The sequence below is a fragment of the Megalops cyprinoides genome, chromosome 24 (assembly GCF_013368585.1).
Source record: "Megalops cyprinoides isolate fMegCyp1 chromosome 24, fMegCyp1.pri, whole genome shotgun sequence".
Lineage (NCBI taxonomy): Eukaryota > Metazoa > Chordata > Actinopteri > Elopiformes > Megalopidae > Megalops > Megalops cyprinoides.
The window spans coordinates 19,272,201-19,293,082 of NC_050606.1; the positions used below are offsets into that span (position 1 = coordinate 19,272,201).

Genomic DNA, 20,882 nt, shown 5'->3' on the forward strand with positions numbered 1-20,882 from the left:
GATTGAAAACGTGCAGGACAGTGGGCCTCCAGGAGCAGGATTGAGAAACACTGCCATAAAGTATGGTGAGACGCACATACTTCAGAATATTCTAAATCAAAAACTGTGTTTTAAGTCAGATGTTAGAGTTGGCAAAAACCAAAAGGAACTTCAGGTACTTCAGCTCTTAACTCCACCTGTATACTCACTAGGCGGTCTAGTACACATTGCTTCGATACCCTGCCTCGCTACCGTGGCTATGGTAGCCCACTGTAACTGAGACTACATGAACTCACAACCGAGTGCATGTCCAGACACTGTGTCCTTGCTGTTGTATCTTCTACTGCACTCCAGGTGGGCGAGAATTCAAGTTGAGAGAGCATCGTCTGCAGTTCTCACAGCTTTGTACAGGTGTACCTGAAGGGCAAGGTTGAGGGAATAGCATTTTCCTTTTCTCTCCCTTGTACAGGGCCAGATCCAATCTAAGCCTTTTGTCTCTGCTTGTCTTTGTGTGGAGTATTTAAGCAAGTGTCACTTTTTTCATTTCTTTCCCACCACTTTGCTTTATAATGCAGGTGCTGTCCAATGTCTCACCTTGTATGTTGTGACAGGATGCCAAAGAGGGAAAGCACATTCATACACTTCCATCTAAAAGTAACATGATGGTGTCTGGCTACATGTAAGCACTGTAGTTTTTTTATGCAATTAGAGTATGTTTGATAGCAAACATCGTGCGTGATCTAGTTGAACGCTGCACAACGTACAAGACTAGTCAGGGCTATTTATTAGTATCAATGTGTGTAGTCAGTTCATTTCTTATCCATTTAAATTTTTTATCGTTAGTTTTTTTAAGGTAATAGTACTGCAATGTCCTACCTGGGAATGAAACCTGATTCCCTCCAGTGCAGTATCATGTTAGGTTAAGGGCATAACCCACTGAGATTAGATGGCACAGGTCACACTGCCAATTAGCTAGCTGGGCTCAGTAGATATAGATGCTGTAGCATGTGTGCCACTACCATGGCATTATGCATTAAGTCCCATTTTCTGTACTGTTTGGCATTATGTGGAATTGTTCGAACATCCAATATCCATTTGTAATCAAATATGATGGATAGAATGTCTGGGATAGAACAGACAGAATGCTCAACCAATACAATTGTGATAAGTGACTGTCTGCACCATTTAGTCATTATGAGACCAAGCTGTAGGTTGAACAAACACCCAAATGATTTTAGAAATGACCATAAAACAAGGACAACAAAGCATAATTGTATTTTCTGTGTTTTAATTGAGAGGTATTGTCAAATGGGCACTTTAATTGAAGGAAAGTGATTATGATTAATGCTAATTGCTCATATCTGTTTGGTTCCTTGCCCTGTGGTCACATGCGACTCTATGGAATTTACTATTATTAATACTATGGAGATTTTTTCCCCTGGGTGCTGCTGCTTTTTCTGTTCCCCCCAATGGTAACAGTGGACTGTTCATATTATTTTCTTCCGTAAACACTAAAGCACCCCATACACACACTTGTCTGTCATGAAATGGGTACACCTTTTTATCTGATGAAAAAGAGGGTTGTGTGAGTCAGTAAGGCCATTGTGGAAGTGTGCCGTCCTCCCGTGCTTTAGCAGCTGAGGGCCTGCACCATGTGGGAGTGCAGAGATTCCATTACGGTCCTGCTGTGTGATGTTAATTAGCCTGCTGGCAGGTTAAGGAAATATTCCCTGCTACCTGCGGCTCATTTTCACAATCACTTGCTTGAACAGTTTCTCAGGCAATCTGCGTGATCTCCAGTCAAATGGCATTACTCTAATAAGGTACCTCTGCAAACACATTATATCAGTGCTGCTGCTGTGGTATTGCATTTTCTTTACTAACAATGTTTGTATAAAGGTTTGACTGTAAATAAGGACATTATAAGGGTCAAGATGCATTTAGTAGTTTTGTTGCTTTGAATACAGAGTCAAATGGTGTTATTCTGGTAATTTATATCATCAGCAGCTGCATCAATGTTTAGACTTCCTAGTTAGGACTTCCCTTCCTTTAATTTTGAAATGCTTTGCCTTTCTAAGGGAAATGAAGTTAAGAATATGAATTTGAATGTCTAATTCCATCATTCTCATAAAGAAGCAAGGAAAAGAAACACCATAACATACTAAGAACATAAGGGGGGCCTGGCTATACAGTTCTGTACATTATGTTGATGTTGTCACTCAAAAAATAATAATCATAATAATATATAGTATATAATATGATAATAATATAAGAAAACAATGCTACAGGAACATATTACATATAACAACTATGGCAGTCAGCTGTAACTCTGAGGTATATTATTATACTAGTATAATGTCAAGGTTGCAGGTATTGTGGCCAGGTGAGGAACTGCTGTTATACCTTTTCGCAAGATACTAACCCTACAATTGCTTCACTAAACATGCTGCTGAGTAATATTGAATGATAAAAATGTGAGGAAAAAAAAAAACAGTCACCCTAGATAGAGGCGTGTGTCAAACTAATACCAATGCATTCTGATGCATCCACAGCTGAGTGGCACATTTGAGATTCACATCGATGTGACATCCATATCCATCAGGGACAGTCCACCTGGCTACATCATGGCAGTGATTGAGTGACTGTGTCTGGGAAAGGTGTGCGCAGTTGTGCGGATGGACTGAAGAACAGTCACTTGTGACTTTTCACCCTAGTATGAAAATTCCACTTACCACTTCCCTTCCACATCAGCTGTTCACAGCATTCCTCCCCCACCCCCATCTCCGCACTTTTTGTGTTCATGATGCTAAAATAGGGAGTCAGCAACCTTGGCCTAACGGCCAGGTGCAATCCCTCCATCAGACTCCAATCCCAAGATTAATATTCATATACCCACATCAAACAGCCAACCTCTGCGCTCCCCAGTGGATACATTTACATTGTTTGTAGATTCATATTTACTGAAGGAATACATACTTACTCATCTGTTTATTCAAGTCAATGTTGATTCATTTATTTTTACTTCTACTATTTATTCATTAATTTCAACATTTACTTAGGTTCAGTCAAAGCCAGTATGCAGGTTCAACCACGTATGTGAGGAAGCTGGCTGAAAACCTCTCACGTAAAACAAACAAAATAAAAGCACAGGAATGGAGACGCTGAAAAGCGCTTAATTTATTATAAATAAATAGAACAGGATAAAATGGGTAAAACAAGCATACACAAAATGGTTAACACCATGGCCTGAAACACATGGCCTCTCCCCTCTCCCCAGACACCTCTCAATTATATCATTTGGTGGGTGTGGTCAATCAGTTGCCCAGTTAACCCGTTATCAAATGCCTGCACAGCTATGCACACATAGTCTGCACATCTAAACTGAGGGAGACCAAATGAATTTTATGAAAAAGCTTAATGCCAGCACAGTTTGTAATCATTTGAAACACAGGGCATTGAACACACACAAATACACATTTATGCACTAAAAACAGGAAGGAAAATGCATTCCCAGAACATAATTAGCTTTTCCCAATGAGGTGTCAGTCCAGACATGCTTTTTCAAAGCTCCCCTTCAGTGTTTTTGCTGCTGGGAATGTACTGCCGACCGCACTGCTAAACACCCATTCCTCTTACATCTCATCAGACGGAATATTTTTAATTTGACTGACGCAGAGCATGAATGTTTCTGTTGATTTTTTCGTGTGAGGTTGATTCCATTCTCATTCTACATAAGCTCTTCTTCTTTCTCTGACTCAACTCTCCGAGGCAGAAAGGAGTTTGCGCTGATTGATTCTGATTGGTCTGTTGAGAGTGATGCCATCTTGGCGAGCTGGCATGAAGCCCGCAAGAATGCAATGGTGTGGCCTCAGAAAGGGAGACATATTTCATTATAAAAGGCAGATAGCAGCCTACTTAGAGAATACAAGTTAATTATTTAACAATGGAAATCCAATTTTAATCCATTTGATGCTATTGCCCCAAATGGTCCAATCAGAATGTCATCTTGTTTACAGGGCTGTAATACAGATAGCAGCTTGGACTGGATTAAGCCTCAACATATGGGGTGCATTAAAAAAAACTTTTCACTCTGACCGCTGCTCTGTACTGGGCTGCAAATGTGCATACCTACAAGTCATTTCTGCTTCTGACAGTTTAGGGCTTATGGGAGTTTTTCTTTTCATTTGTGCTTGTTTTGTGATGTTTTCTTGGTAACTTTATCTGAAGAGGGGCCTCTGGGGTTGTGAGAGAAGGAAATATCTCCTTGTTATTTTGCGACATTTCAGGGTTATAAACCTGCGAATACAGGTAGCACCTCCGTGGAGAGTATCTAGGCAGTCATTACAATGAAGGGGAACTTAAGTAAACTTTCAAATTATACTGCCAGAAGAATATTATATCCATTTTCTGTAGCTGTGTGTGCAATCGAGCAATCCATCCCATTTAAAGCATTCAGATCTATTTGAGATCACATCTCATATACATGGGGTAGACAAAATAATGGAATCATCAAATGAGAAAGGACTCATATTTTGAAGTAACTAAATCTCCAGTCAAAATTAGTCTACCCATGTTTTGTATTAATGTCAATTGTAATTACCAACATGTCTCTGCTATAATAGACATTTTAACACCACAACTTTAATATGTGGGTTTCTACAGCAACATGGCAGATCTACTAGAATTTGAAAGAGGTCAAATACTAGAACCCTGAAATGCAAGTGCATCAATCACATAAATTGCAAAAATTATTTTCACAGGGAACAGTGTGGTAAATCATGGATGAGTAATTAACAGGATAAGTGCTAAAAACCACAAAAATAACACACCTCTGTAAAGTTTCAGTTCAGTTCCTATTACAAATAACAGTCCCATAGAGAGATGGTTCTTTTCCTACTTCAAGTTGTCAAATTGTTTGAGTGGCAGTGTGGCATATTGGTCAGGACACCAAGGTTATGAACATATGGCTGCGGGTTGAGAGTCAGATCCTGCTGCTGTAAGATATCCCTTGCAAGATATTCAAGCTGACATATTCAGCTGTAAAGATGGATACTGTGCAAGAAATTAACCTGCCCTTGTTAATGACATCTGTCAGGCCAACACCTAGTGTAGTTTTTTTATGTCACTATCTGAAATGGAAGCCATGTCAAATGACAATACATGCTCTTTAGAAAGAGAACATTGTGTGGGCAAGTGCAATTAAATACCAGTGCATGTAAAGAATTTATATTACACAATTATGTGTGTACATAGAATTTTTATGTATGGCCATCTTTTATTCTTTGAAGCTTCCTTTTTTGTATTGTGACTATAATGGTCACAGACAACTATGGACTGGAGTTTTTTTGTACTACTTGTATGTAAAGAAAGTATGCTGTGATTGTGGGATGTTGTCAAAGTGTCTGGTCATTATGGTTTAATTGCTGTATGCTGTTGGTAATTCATCGCTCATATGTGAGAGATTATTTATGGCTGGGCTGAGTTGTTATGACACAGGGGCAAAAGATGGTGGGGGTTAAAGGTTGAGGGTTGAGGTCAGCTATTTTTATTCAAGCACCATTGATACGATGCTATCATAGCCTTAACGTTTCCAGATTCCAGTTTAATCAGGCAGGACATCCACTATTGGTTAAGGAGCTGAACTCAAGACCAGAAAGCTGCGTCTTCTCAGGTCTTCCCATGACTTCAGTGCCCTTGAGCGGTGTACTTATCCTGAACTGTGATCATATCTATCCAGCTGTATAAGTGGATATGTGAGCTACATGAGCTACCCTAGATACAGACGTCTCATAAGGCGGTCAATAATGTAGTGGTGAAATGGATCTGCAGTTCTTTTCATTAGTTCTTCCACGTTCACTAAACCACCCAGATCCTGATCCTGGGTTGTTCAATTTTTCAGCAATTTAACTGGTATAGATCTTGTCCGTGGTGCACGCTTCATTGGTTCAGCATATTACCGTAAATTTAGCTTTTTGCCTCCAAATAAAAACACTAGGTAGGGAGCAGTGATCTTAAGATGACCTCGCTGTTCTTGTAACGCAGTCAGCCGGTGGATAAATTCATCAGTGGAGATGAATAACAGTTTTATCATCCTGCCGAAAGTCTGTGCTCCCTGTCTCATTGCCCCTGTTAGCAGATGTTCTCAGTGCATTCTGAAGTGCTCTTGATTCATCAGTCTGATTAACACTAATTGATTATTTTTAATTCTTAATTATTCAGACTGTCTGCTGTGCTGTGCGGCACTTGCGGGTTTGATTTACTTCAGATTTAGAGCTGTTTCAGTGTTGTTTGTATTTATGCATGTCTCTGACTAAACAGGAAAACAAGAGGGAAAAATGTACATATTGAATAATGTTTCCTAAAAAATTTTAGCCAAATAGCTGGATAGCTAGCTAACTGTAACTAGGTACTAGTTAGCTGGTTAGCTAACAGAAGACCCAGTTTGTCTTGCTTTTGACATGTTTGTCAAGAAGTTAGTCATTTTGTCATTCTTAATCCACTCTTTATGTTGACTAATTATTATTACCCTGTGACTTTAGGCATCAATAAAAAAAAAACACAAAGCGTGTTTAAAGTAATGAGCAGACAGATCACACATTGCTGCCACCACCAGAAGTTCTATCATGTTGTTCATGATGCCAATTACAAGGCCACTTGCTTGTAAGCAAGGCACCAATGCCATGAAGGTGACACAAGTCAGGTGTTAAGATATGAGGTTTAACTGAATAATAACCCAACTACAATACTGAAGGCAGATGCTCCATTTTATCATTGGGTTGGGTTATGCCCTTTTAAACAATATATACAAGAAAAATATGAAATACTGACATTACAAAAAAGGCACCTTCATTATTTAAAAAGACAGATATTACAGTGAAGACATCTTCATTAATCAAGCCCTCAAAATATTCAATAGTCAAAATATTAATGTTTCACCTTGACAGCACAATCTCTGGTAATTCATTTTTGTCCTCCTCCATCTTAATTCAGAGCAAAACATCATGACAAAATAAGTTTTGAGGGAACCTTTTCATTGTGTCCATCTCAGCTATTAATTATATGTGGTGTGAATTGCACAGGATGAGGGGACCGCGTGGTGTAATACTACTTCAATACCAAGGAAGCTGAGAGAATGGACTGTTCTTAGGAAAATGCCATAGGCAGTCAACAGTGGATTGCTTATGTAATTTTCTTAAGCTTTTTTCTCCTTTATGCAGCCCTGTTTTGCAATTGCCATGAACCCTAGGCTCAATCCATTGTGACAACCTCCCCTCCACTTGTGCAGGAGGGCATACATACTTTTACATACATTTAGTTCCTTAGCAGACACTCTTATCCAGCACTACTTACATTTTACATGTTGTCCATTTACTGTATATAGCTGGATATTTCCTGAGGCAATTCTGGGGTAAGTACCTTGCCCAAAAGCGTACAACAGCAGTGCCCCAGCTGTGAATCCAACCAGCAACATTTGATTTATATGACTGTCTCTTTAGTACTGCTGAAACACGACACTGCAAGTCACCCAGTGCACCAGAGTGGAGTGGGTGCTCATTGGAGGATAGACACTCCGTGCCACTCGCAGGCACCTGGCAAATTGAAAGGTGAGGCAGTGAGGCAAGGAAGCCCAACCTACCAGGGCAATCTGCTTCAAACAGCGTTCCATTCATTGTTGGCGAATGACACAGCCAGCTTGGAGCTCGAGCTATAGGGCTCAGCCAAGCTAACCAGACCAGCCAGGACCCCCAGCTTATGTACTTTTGCATTGAGATGCACCACATGCTATTTATATGCCACTCTTGACCAGGAAAATAACTTTTACACTTGAAAATACTTTGTGCCCTGGCACTGGTCCCACACAGTTCAGTTTCCTCTGTGGAGTGGTTTGTTTTCCCCACCTCTCTTTATCCTATAGGGCTAATGAAAGATAGATAAGCTTACCCCTGGGAGACCCACTATTCATGTGACACTGCAAGTTCTTTCCTTAGTGGCTGAATTGCTGGAAAAATAGCTGTGAGTGCTGATAAGCCTGACCAGCCAGCGTGTGTGTCTAGGCCTCTCCAAGAGTCGATAATAGAAAGGGCCTGTTTAGTGTTTAAAGTTTATCAGGAGGAATGAGGCAGGTCTTTTTCTCTGGGCCGTTTTTGGCCACCATCCTCCCCACCGGTTCAGTTTAACATTCCATTTTTTTAGGAAGCCTGACGTAGATTATTTTCCTTCCTCAGCGAATTGCAGTCATGCTCTATTATCATTTTGTCTCCCACATTTTCTATAGGATATAAAGACAAGTTGCTGAAAAGGTGCAACCAATACTGCCATGTTTGTGATAACACTCCTGAGCTCCTTTGTTTACCAACAAGCCCCTATGCTCTATGAAGATGATTTGTATTGAAATAAGGGATACAATATGTTTTCTATTGTTACAAAAGCTGCTTGTTAATTTCGGTGACTGTTCAAATTGAGATGACATGCTCACTTAAAGTGGTCACTGAGCCTTTAGAAAAAATATCTCCTCCCTGTGCTCCTTCACCAGTGTGGCATTACTACTTTATGAAGCATTAATAGACAATTGTTACATATCATGAGGGTAGATACAATAAGATACTGCATACATTATATTAATAATAAACACTTGCATTCTGTATTTGCAGTCTGTATTTTAATTGATATCAACAGCACTACCTTCCTTCTTTACTAAACCATGTGATCTGTCAGTTTAAAAAAAAATCATAGGAGTTGTTATACCAATCACTCGTTATTGTATTCTAATGTAAGAATAGCTGTGCATAGCTAAACAGCTCCCTCTCTAATTGGTTATTTCCTGAGCCCTGTAACCTAATTGGCTCCGTAGGATTCACAAGAAGCGCCGTTTGGCTCCGGTCGGATGTAGCGACATCTCTTTGTATTCGAATACACATCGCTTGTCTCCGGATCAAATGCCATGCCATTCCACAAAACTGTCTCCTAACAGTGGTAATGGCAAAAAAATGTGATATTGAAGCAAGAATATAATGAAAAGGTATAATGATAAATGATAAATGATAAATAAGTGACCAGAGCAGTACAGGACAGTGAGAGTGCCTGCGTGCTATATAGCCGAGTTCCCAGTGTAATTATAAGTCCAGTCATGGAGCGATTAACAGTTCAGCAGGCGCAGTGCCTGTGGGTAGAAACTGTTCTTGAACCAGCTTGTCCTGGTACGAATGCTGCGGTACCAGCGACTGGACCGCAGGGGGGAGAACAGTTGGTACCCAGGGTGGTTGTGGTCCTGTATGATGGAGCTGGCCTTGTTCCTACACCTGGTCTGAAAGATCTCCTCGATAGATGGAAGTGTACATGATCTTTTCTGCCGTCCTCACGACCCTCTGGATGGTTTTTCTGTCCTGTGCAGTGGTATTGCCATACCACACAGTGACACCACCCATCAGAATGCTCTCTATAGTGCCACGGTAAAAGTTCATAAGCCATCGTGTGCTTATGCCACATTTCCTAAGGCACCGTAGGGGCTAGAGGCGTTGGCATGCCTTCTTGAGAATGACCTCTGTGTTGTGGGTCCACGCTAGATTGTCGGAGATCTGTGGTTCCAGGAAATGGAAGCAACTGAGGATTTCCACCAGTGTCCCATCTAGGCTGATGGGGGAGTAGGTCCCTCGGTGGTGTCTGAAGTCCACGATGAGCTCCTTAGTCTTGTTGACGTTCAGTGCAAGGCTGTTGTTGATAGATGTTGTTGTTGTTGTTGATGGTTTTTGTTGATGGATGCAGTCACTGTGTATTCTCCTGCGGAGAATGCTGGGGGCTCTTTCCACAAACACATTTCAAAGCCACAACCTTAAACACTGCACACAGCAGAGAGTCAACAGCCTGAAACAGCACACAGCACAGACCTAACAGCCTGAAAAAGCACACAGCACAGACCTAACAGGCTGAAAAAGCACACAGCACAGACCTAACAGGCTGAAACAGCACACAGCACAGACCCAACAGGCTGAAATAGCACACAGCACAGACCCAACAGGCTGAAACAGCACACAGCACAGAGCCGACAGGCTGAAACAGCACACAGCACAGACCTAACAGGCTGAAAAAGCACACAGAACAGACCTAACAGGCTGAAACAGCACACAGCACAGACCTAACAGGCTGAAATAGCACACAGCACAGACCCAACAGGCTGAAACAGCACACAGCACAGAGCCGACAGCCTGAAACAGCACACAGCACAGACCTAACAGGCTGAAACGGCACACAGCACAGACCTAACAGCCTGAAACAGCACACAGCACAGAGCCGACAGCCTGAAACAGCACACAGCACAGACCTAACAGCCTGAAACAGCACACAGCACAGACCTAACAGGCTGAAATACAGCACAGAGCCAATAGTCTGAAACAGCACACAGCACAGAGCCAACAGCCTGACACATGGCACATTGCAAAGAGCCAACAGCCTGAAACACAGCACAGAGCTAACAGGCTGAAACAGAGCACACAGCACTGAGCCAATCTGAAACACAGCACACAGCACAGAGCCAACAGCCTGAAACACAGCACAGAGCACAGAGCCAACAGCCTGAAACAGCACACAGCACAGAGCCAACAGTCTCAAATGAAGCACAGAGCCAACAGCCTGAAACACAGCACACAGCAGAGTCAACAGTTCATTCTTTCACATTCTTTCAGCGGCAGTTTTTTGTGAATTTGAAAGCAAACTGAGTTTCCATTTTTGCTTAGAGCGATTTTACACCTGTGTTGCCACATTTGCCCCAGTAACTGAGAAGGAAGAAGCTGGTGTTCATTCATTGTGAGCACAGCCTTAAACATGTGTCACAAACCAACAATTTCTTCCTCCATTGTCCAAGAAATATAATTACCACACATTTTTGATGTCTGTTAATATTTTGTGAGGTGAAAATTTAAAAATTCTACCAGGTAATTACTGCATACAACGCTATTGTGTTTCAAATGTAACCTTTCACTTCTGCGATTAGCATCATTATATAGTCAGTGATTTTTCATCACTGTTCAAGACTATAAGAACTTTAATTATGTAACCCCCTACACAGTCATCTGGCACTAAACTTCAACAACAAGCAAGGGCTGACATTCTTGGTTATGAAACCTCTGGACAAAACTTTTAAAGATCAAAGATATTTGTGTTGATTTACGTAATATGAGCTTATGGCTGAATAAAAATGTGACGCTTGACTCTATGCAATATGACATGCCTTAATATTTAACCTTACTTTTTGGTGGCCTTAACAGATGACAAGTTAAATTAAGGTTTCACCCTTCAGACATTAAACAGCTGGATTGTGTAGTCATGCACAGTACACTATATGCATATAAGTGCCTCATTTTACTTTTAAAATCTTTTATTCAATACCCCAAAATCACACATGAATGTACTACTTTAATACGTGTGATACCATGTTGGTGTGAATATAAGATGGGGCCTTTCCCAAAGATATCCGTTTTAAAAGTGGAAGTCGATATATTCACAGCAATTGCAAATGCCAGGAAGGTACTGACAAAAGCCTCAGATGGCTTTTGTGCTGCTAAAATACGCTGTCACCGAAAATAATGTGAAATGATGGCGTGGCCAAAAAGTGCCTTTTGAATAAAAAACTTTCACAGGAAATAATTTTGTGGGCCTACAGTAAATGCAGGCTTTCAAAGAGGGGCCGCTGTTTTCCATTTTTTTCGTTGTACCCATTGATTTCTGAAGCTATAGGCCTACATATAAAACTACATATAAATTTCCTAAAAATACTCCTCTTTGAAAAGGAGATATCCTTGTAATCAGGACCATCATATATTCTGGCCAGTATGGTGTGAAATAAGGGCAAGATAACATTAAAGGGCATTAAAGCACAAGATTAAAAATCTTTCCCAAAATTATTGGTATGATATGAAAAAGTCTACTGTTGCTTCCAGCAACTGTCCCTTTAAAGTACTAAGTATTAAAGAACGAAGCTTCTTTCTCAGATCATGGAAGTTGAAAGCAAAGAATGTAAATCAGAAAATATGGTGGATATCAGCAAAAGAGGCAAGGGGAAAGGGATTCATGTTCCGGGTGATGTTGCACAGCAAATAGGTTATTCGGTGGAGGGGGAGAAAACCCTCCTTGAAAATCAGCAATTGTTAGACACACAAACAAAAAACGAATGCGATTAGAGTTTACCCCTGCTTCTACTTCCATTAACCTGTGCTGGGCCCATTCACTCGGTGAACTCGGCTTCCCCGCAATTCCTCTGTGCAAGGGTCAGCGACACCAAGGTCCCGAGTTAATAAAGCTCTCTGGTAATTACTATAACCCCCAGTTCTGTCAGAGAACAAGATGAAACATGCACACGTGGCAAATAAGCCCCCCTCCCACCCCGCCCCACCCCAACGCCATTCCACACAGTTCTCATGAAAGCCATTTCTTCAGCTTTTTATCATCTCTTTCACTTACAGCGTGCATCTAAATTCCATTTGCTGACGCTGAGCGAATGAGTAACCTTTGGCCGTTGGGGGGGGGCTTATGTCTGTACTGCCGCTGCATGCAGTGCACCCTTTTCTCCAGGCGTACAGTAAGAGGTTATGGTAAAAGGAAACAGAGCTCGGGGTTTGTATCCCAGACAGGCCGCGGGCAAAGTCGTGATGCGCTGCCGCTGTTCCAGTCAAACACACCTCACATTTGGCCTCACCTGCGTTGGCATGTTTCACACTATCAGGAAGTATGCACCTCTCTTAATGTGATTACACGGGAAAAAACTGAGTCATCTGAATCTCCATGAATATAGGTGTCTGCTGAGATAATAAATAATATAGTGTAATAAAATGCAATTGCAATGCAGTGCATACTAACAGGCAGCATTATTCATATAGAGATTTGTCATGGAGACCTGCTTATCTCGATTACTTTCAATTACACAGTAATACATTCTTTGACACACTGATTTTACAAATAATCATGCATCAAGAAAAGGAAAAGGCAGAAGGCACAAAACTGGATGGTAGCAAAGTCAGTATTCAAGCAATATGGTACGGTATGGTTTGAGACCGGTTGCATAGTAACCAGAAAGTCTTATTGAGCCAGAGTGAAGGACCTTGTCCTCTTGTTTTATTTTTCTTACAATTCTCAGTATAAATTAAAGCTGGCTTTGAAACACAACTGCCACAACTCGCTATGCAAAACTATGCCTGGAAGATATGAAGAATGAAACTGTCAGTACGGCGGCTTCTTGGCCGGCTTTGTTTTCACTGTCCATGTGCTCATGTTTACTGTTTTCCCCTGTGTTCCAGCCCTGCCCTGTTCTCCGCCCTGTCCCCACCCACCTGTGCCTGATCACCTGCCAGCCTGCACACCTGCATCTCATCCCCTCATCTGACTCGCCCTATATATTCCGTTTGTTGTGTGCTCTTTGCTAGTTCGCCTCAGTCCTCCTGTTTCGCTACCAGCCGTTCTATGTTCTGTTTTGCAACCCTGCTTGTTCCTCTCGACCACGATTTTCTCGATCTGTTTTCTGATTGTTGTTCGCCGTGATTTCCCTGGTTTTTTGACTCTGCCTGTTCTGACCTCATTTTCGGATATCGATTTGGATTCATTAAAACTCATCTTGTTCATCGTGCCCTCCTGTCTGCGCCTGAGTCCCTGCCTGAGCTCCCTGACCGAAACAAATAAGTGAGTTTTTTTTTATTGATTTTTTTTTTTTACACATACTTTACTACCCATACCCTTTTACTACACGTATAGCCAATACAAAAATATATAATAGATAATATATTTTAGAGATTTTTTTTGGTATGTTGCAATATATTTCTGCATTGCATTAATATATTTTAAATGTATCTGCCATATATTCTTGGTCTGAACAATCATTTCTCAATACATTACAATGTATATCATCTTAAATAAATAATGTTAAACAATTAATGCAAGAAGAAATGAGATATGAAATACAAGGCCTGATATGGCCTTTAAGTTAACTGCCTAATTAACAAGATGACTAAGGAGTGGGCAGTCCACATTAACAGGCATTGAGCGGAGCTGTCATCTTACAGCTCTCACAGAACACCAGAGTCAGAGGACTGATGGAATATTAGCTTGTTAGGCACATGTTTATGGGTGATATTATTTCATCAGTGAAACTGAATATATGCACCCACCCGTACTTATCAAGGCCACCCTTCCAAAGGCTGCTGAACTCAGTGTGTTCAGAAAGAAAAGACATTTTTGGTTGAAAGTTGAGAGCGTAGCTCACAAGAACCTTTCAGTCTCACAAGAACCTTTCATTCATTCTCAGCATCTGACCACAGATTTGTAATGGTAACCTGTCTGCCTGGTAGATTTAATAATCTGTCTGGCTTCAGTCCCTGGTCGAATGGCAAATAGCTTTGCCGAACCTGAAGTTGCAAAATAAATAAATAAATAAAGTTCTTGTTAAAATAGTGCACAGTACTGTAATTGAATAAGCAGCAACTGCATTGCAAACTAATATGGAATTTTTTGGCCCCTGACACTTGGCAAGACTTAGTACTCAGACGGATGACCACTGTGTGACCTTCCCTGCCACCCAACTCACAAAGTCTGTCTTTCGGCCATGAATGCATGACTTTGAAGAATAGCCAGTGAAGTGCTATAAACTTCCTTTTGACTGCGTGTAAGAATCGTCCTCACCAAATGAGAGCGAGAGAGAGAAAAGCTTGCCGGATCAAAGGTCTCGTTTTGTGTCAGAGAAAGTTTTTTTTAAAAAGCCATCCGGTTGCATTGTGCAGAACCAGTGTCTCTGGCGAATGGTGTCAAAACGCTGAAGGCGTTGAAGGGCCTGCCGCCGACAAACTGCGGCCTTGCCTTCCATTATGCTCCTAGACACTTTGCTGAATAGGGCCCGCTTTGAAAAGAACCGCTTTAGTGAAGGACTACAGCGCAATGCACGACTCTGGGTGGGACTGCATAGCCATAAAAGTGCTGTCACACAAGGTGCCCAACCTGTGTCAGGGTTGTTTGCTTCAATTCACTTACTGTACATAGACTGGCAGCTCCTGATGTCTCTCAAAAGCTGCTATTAATCTTTGTTTCTGTTAAACAACCCAGACAGTCTGGGGGAAGTTTAGGTATGAGATGTTGTAACATGTTGCCAAATTTTTTCCATATTGTTACTCCTTTATTTTGAGCTGTAAAGTACTTCTTGATTTTTTATCCAATTTAGATTTTATAATGTAGCTCTGTATCTGCCATCTGATGGCAAAATTATCTTAGGGGTACAATGCACTGTTTGGCCCTTTATAATGTAATACCTTTGATTAGTGGCAGTTAATTTCTGAAATAAATTCTTCATGTTAATTTGTGAAGACGGCTTCCTGAGAGATACGACATGACCCAAATCTTAGCCCTAACTATGAGGGTAAATATGTTGCAAAATGCGAGTCGTGGTTGTACTGGAAAATGGACTCAAGTAAAAAATAAATATGAGTAAATATTGGATTACAAGTTTTCAGCTGTCATTGTATTTATGTAAATATCAATCTACACATTTGTGAATTTCATCATACAAGTTCACATTTTTTTCTACAAGTGAAAATTTAAACATACAAGTTCACATTTCTGCTCTACAAGTTCTCACATCTTATGCTACAATTTCTCAAAATCAAATATACAAGCTCTCAGATTTTGCAACATATTTACCTTCATACTAACCTCTGTCCTGTCCTGTCATTATTAAGCATGAGTATAAATGTAACACACAACATTGCCGGAGAAAAAACTATGCTACATTACAAAACATTATTAACATTATTTCAAGATTAAAGCTGGCTTCAGATCTGTGAGATCCCTTAAAATGTCCCTAGCATCTTTACATAAGCAGCATTTCTGTTCCTGATTTCTCAAGTGCTGGTTAGGCTTTTAGATTCAGACAGCCTCGTGTTATATATATGTTAATGTTCTCCTTCCATGTAGGAAATCATGGTAAATCAGAAACTGCTTGACCCTTGACCCCTTTCTTCATGTCCCTGACAGCAGTCAATAATTATAGACATCACACAGGAATATATATGACGGCCCTTCTCAGTGTACCTCCGCAAACTATAAAGTGAAGTTCCCATTAAACAGTACTTCTCTCTGCCGTTTTGTGTAGATTAAAGATATCCTACCATTCAGGTATTGTTCAGCTAGAGCTATTTATTTCTGTGATCTATTCTCTTATTTTCATTTTGGAGTTTTGCTAGGGAAAAACATCTAAAAAAAGATATCTTAAAAAAAAAAAACAGCAGTCAGTTTTGTTTGGGCTGTCAGTCAAGCAGCCAGACAGAATTTGTAAGTGTGTCTTCAGATGTTATGAAGGAAATATCCTAGCAGCGCTATGGATGCTCGTGTTCTGCACTGGGTCAGCCGCACTGAGCAGCAATACTTTTGATTTGTGCAGTTGTGTATTCATGGTGCTGTGGCACGAGCTTTGGGAATGCTTTATACATATTCAGCATTGTTTTGCTGTAAATACAGTGCACTGCATTGATCTAAAAGGATAAAAACAAGGAAGGTATTTCTTAAAGTTGTTTCATTTCTGAGAGTCTTATTTGTGAGTTTCTTGTCTCAGGGCCCACATAAAATGAGCTTACAGCATCAAAGTTAGCTGCACAACATATGAGCTGATGTACAGCTGAGTTGAATAAATAACGCTAAACAAAGCATTGAAGGGATTAAAAACATCCATTTCGACACGGATAAAGCGGAGTGGTTCTTCGCTGGCTCTCCAAGTTCTGTAGCACTAGCGCAGTAATGCTAAAGGCAAAGCCGCAGGGTAGACTTCCGATCAATGGGCAGCTTCTCCAACCAGCCAGAGGTTGGCTTGGGCATTCAGTTAGCATTGATTAGACAAAGGCATGCAGCCACTTCAGAGAACAGAGAAACAGCGTGTTCAGAGGACACTAAACTCCAGAATCGTACAGCGCGCCACTGGAGTGAAGAGCTCGATAATCTTCTGCTCTGGCAACTCGAACATGATATCTGCCAACTGCTGTATACAGCGTCTATTGTATAAACTCCTCATTAGCCCGCCCACTGAAGCTATTAGCATATCCCTTGCCTTAGTGGATGCATTCAGATTATATCTTATCAGTGCAAAGCAGGCCTTGTCATTAGGCAGTATTTACGGCAGTGTAACTTTTGTCACAATTTACAAATTTATTTCTTTTTTAATGGAGTGAAAAGTGCCTTTGACAGCTTATGTAACTATGTCAAGCAAATGTTCAGGATCAGTGGTTAGTGGTAATTTGCTGTGTTTTATTGCACACGCGAGTTCTCCCATCTGGCTAGTCTCTTTTTAAAGAAATCCATTAATTATGTCAGCATTGCCAAATTTGAAGTTTTGTTCTCCAGATGTAAAGTTGCTAGATCTTATTTATTTATTTTACTATTTTTAAATAAAGTAGCCAATTGCTTAATCCTTCATTTGAGAAAAATATTTGCATTATTATGCCTTTCTTCTAAAATTATACATAAACCATTCCCTTTTACTGATTAGTGACAATGTCTTTGGGTTACTTTTCTCACCGATGAGAGATGAAATCTCATTATTTAATGAACTTTTCCCTAGACTTAAGTTAAATTTTCAAATGGATTTATAAGGGAATCTAAATCAGTGTACTAGATTAGTATCTACATTAAGGTAATGTTACAGTGAAGTTTTAAAGGAACATGTGAAACACCACACTAATAATCTAAAATATTGGTTCAGAATACTAGATATCAATCAAAAATTTGTTCTTGAATGTTGATTACAATGTGATCTATGCCAAAAATAGCTTGTTTTAGCTGAAGCAGCTAAGGCCTCTGTTTAATCTAAGCACAACGTACTTTACTCTGTAAGCTTTGAAAAATGAATTTAAGTTTTTAATTCAATTCAAATTTCACTTTAATAACTGCATAATTCGTCAATCTTGTTATGTTGAATGGGACATACCTAAGAATCAATTCTGAGAAACTGTCTGAGGTGAAAATGTTGAAGTGTTCTGTGGGTAGCTTCTATCTGGGCCTTAGCAAGATTAAGAGACAAAGGTATTGAGTTCTGCGCTTTTCTGTAATGAGGGGCTGGGGCTAATCTGTGATTAGCAGTTATAATTTAAATTGTTGTGGGGATTCTGCTCCTTCCTGTAATTTTGTTAATTAATAACTGGGGATATGCGGGGTAAGCACAGTGGCAATGGAAGCTGATTAAATGGACTTCTGTAGGGAGAAGTCTGTTATTTCTTCTTTGAAGGTGGTTTATTCTTACTTGCCTTTTCCTATATCCCACAGCCTTGAGGTGCATTTAGGCAATTAACATGTTTCTTACATCATGTAGAAATAGATCAATACATTCTTTCAGATGAAGTTGTTACATTTAGACTTAATGGCTTACATTCAACCTTTATATAGCACAGTACTTACTTTGCTTCTGATCAAGCCATCCTCTGGTCTCAATCAATGGTCCTCCAGGCGGCACGGTTGCCCATAACACTTTGGATCTCCTTGATGCTGTCAAGCCCTGTGTCCTGCCTTAGTTGATCTATGTAGTTGTATGCTGGTCTCCCTTGTCCTCTGCATCCATGGATAGGGAGCCAGAACAAGAGGTCTCTCGTTACTTCATCTTTGCTGCAAAAGCAGTGTCCTGTGAACCTCATCCTTCTCCATCTGATGTGGTAGCTCACCACAGAGGTCTTCATTTGAGATGTGAATGTGATGCATATAATCACTATTCTTAGCAGCCTGGTATAGCAGCCATCTGTTGGCTGCTGCAGCCATAATAATGCATGACTCATTGCCATAGAGACTCTCAACCGTGGCCTTACAGAGGTGGATCTTGAGGTCCCTTCTCATTTTAGACTTCCAGACTTTGCTCAATTTCTCTAATGCTTGCCAAGCTTGGGCCATCCTGATGAGTATGTCCCTGTCAGTGTTTTCTACATGGCCACCCAGGTATTTGAAGTGATGCATCTCCTAGAGATCTTTCCCTGCTAGTATGACGATCCTTTTTGCATCCTTCTGATTGAAGGACATAGACTTGGTCTTCTTGGTGTTCAAGGAGAGTCCTATATCACCAGTCGCTAGTTCTGTTCTGTATAGGAGTGCTTGTCCTTGCCTGATCTCATTTGCAGTTAGGACAATATTGTCGGTGAAATTTAACACAGTATGTATAATAATAATTAAATAATATCTCTAATAATCTGCTCTGAAAATGTATTGATTTATCAAGTGAGTTTTTGCAGGATGGCATGCCTCAGACAATACAAGCATGGATCTCAGTCTCTCTTCCTGTGGGAGAGATGTGTGAAGCACACATGATAATGAATGAATGACAATGAGTGATGATGAATATTGCACACTCATCAATCAATCAATCATATATATGTAATAGTGCATTATTTTTGCAGTCACATTGACCCAAAGCAGTGGGAAAAGTAAAGAGGGAACAGAAAAACAAGAGATAACCAATTAGCAACCTGGGGGAAACTGGAGAATTTCTCCTGACCACAGGAAAAATTAGGCAAAAGACAATGGAAAACAGTGGAAGAGAAACAGCAGTGGTGAAACTTCAGCTTTCAGGAAGCTGGCAAACTGAAATAATGGAAATTGTAGGCATCAGGGGACTGGAGGCAAGATTACGGACACAGCTCTCCCGTATGACCACCTCATTACTGCGTCCATTACCACCTCATTACCTTATTACCAAGGTGTCGAGTGATTTCTTATATCAGCAAAGGTTAGAGTGGAAGAGGACCCATAATAATGTACAATACTATGACTGAATACCACTATTTATCCCTATTTAACCATTATGAGCCCCAGTTTAAGCAGCTTTAATGCAGCTTTCAATCACAAATGCAAACCGATTGTGTCAATTTCATAAGGGGGAGTCGAAGTCAATTTTTCTATTTAAATGATGTGGGAAAAAAAAGAAGAAAAAAGAATTTATAACTACGTGGAGCTGTCATTGGCAGCCAGCTACATGTGATTTCTTTTGGTGCCTGTAAAACAGGTAATTCTAGATACCCATACAAACTGCTGCCCAAACAAAGCAACCCAGACCATAATGATCTTCAGATAAGCAGTGTATTCTTGTTGTGTTTTTCCTCAAATGTTCATTGGTGTAGGAAACCTTTTCTCAATAATTAAATACACCCCATTAGTGATGCCCTAGACCTGTATCTTGTTCAAGTGGGTAATCCTGTATCGCAGAAGTTAGTGACGGCAGCTCTGTGTATATGTGCAATGTAGCTAGAAAAGCTACATTTTACAAAAAAATCTAAGATTTTTTAATGCTGACAATACAATATTATCACTGGCAAAATAGCATATCTGACATTTCCAAAGATCACTTTAAAAACTAAAAACCTGGGATCCTGACAGTCTGAAAGTGAATAGGTTTTATTGCCATCCAGTATCCCATACACGATACCACTAAACTTGTTCATGCCCATAGGCATAAAAATTTAAAAGCTGTAGGTAAGGTTGGCAAGGAAAATTATATTCTGACTGGATAGCGAGATCAAGTCCTTTCCATGTCAAATTTTGCTGCAGTAGCAAATTCTGACCAAGTAGCAAAAAATGACATTATAACTGTTCATCCCCACCCACCTTTTAGGTCACTTACATTTCTTTTAACACCCATCTGGCAAGATAAACTAAGCAGGGGATTCTGGACAATCTCAGACTCCCTGATGTCTTCAGTATCCTTCACCTGCATCACTCCATAGTGACGTTCATGTAAACTGTATGGCAGAAGTTTCCATCGTCTGATATCTGTGTCACGTTGAACTATTTTGCAAGTGTGCTGAACACTCAGAATGCAGATGTTTGGACCTTTTAGGATCCCCTAAATAAATACTTTCACACTCTCTTCTTCATTATGTGGATTTTCCTGTGCGTCTAAACTCAACAGG

General features: G+C 40.4%; 1 protein-coding gene across 2 annotated transcripts in view; it reads left to right on the forward strand.

The window, feature by feature from the left end:
- LOC118771009 (contactin-associated protein-like 2) overlaps positions 1–20,882 on the forward strand; it is a 231,779-nt gene that overhangs the window by 68,473 nt on the left and 142,424 nt on the right. The window lies entirely within an intron of this gene.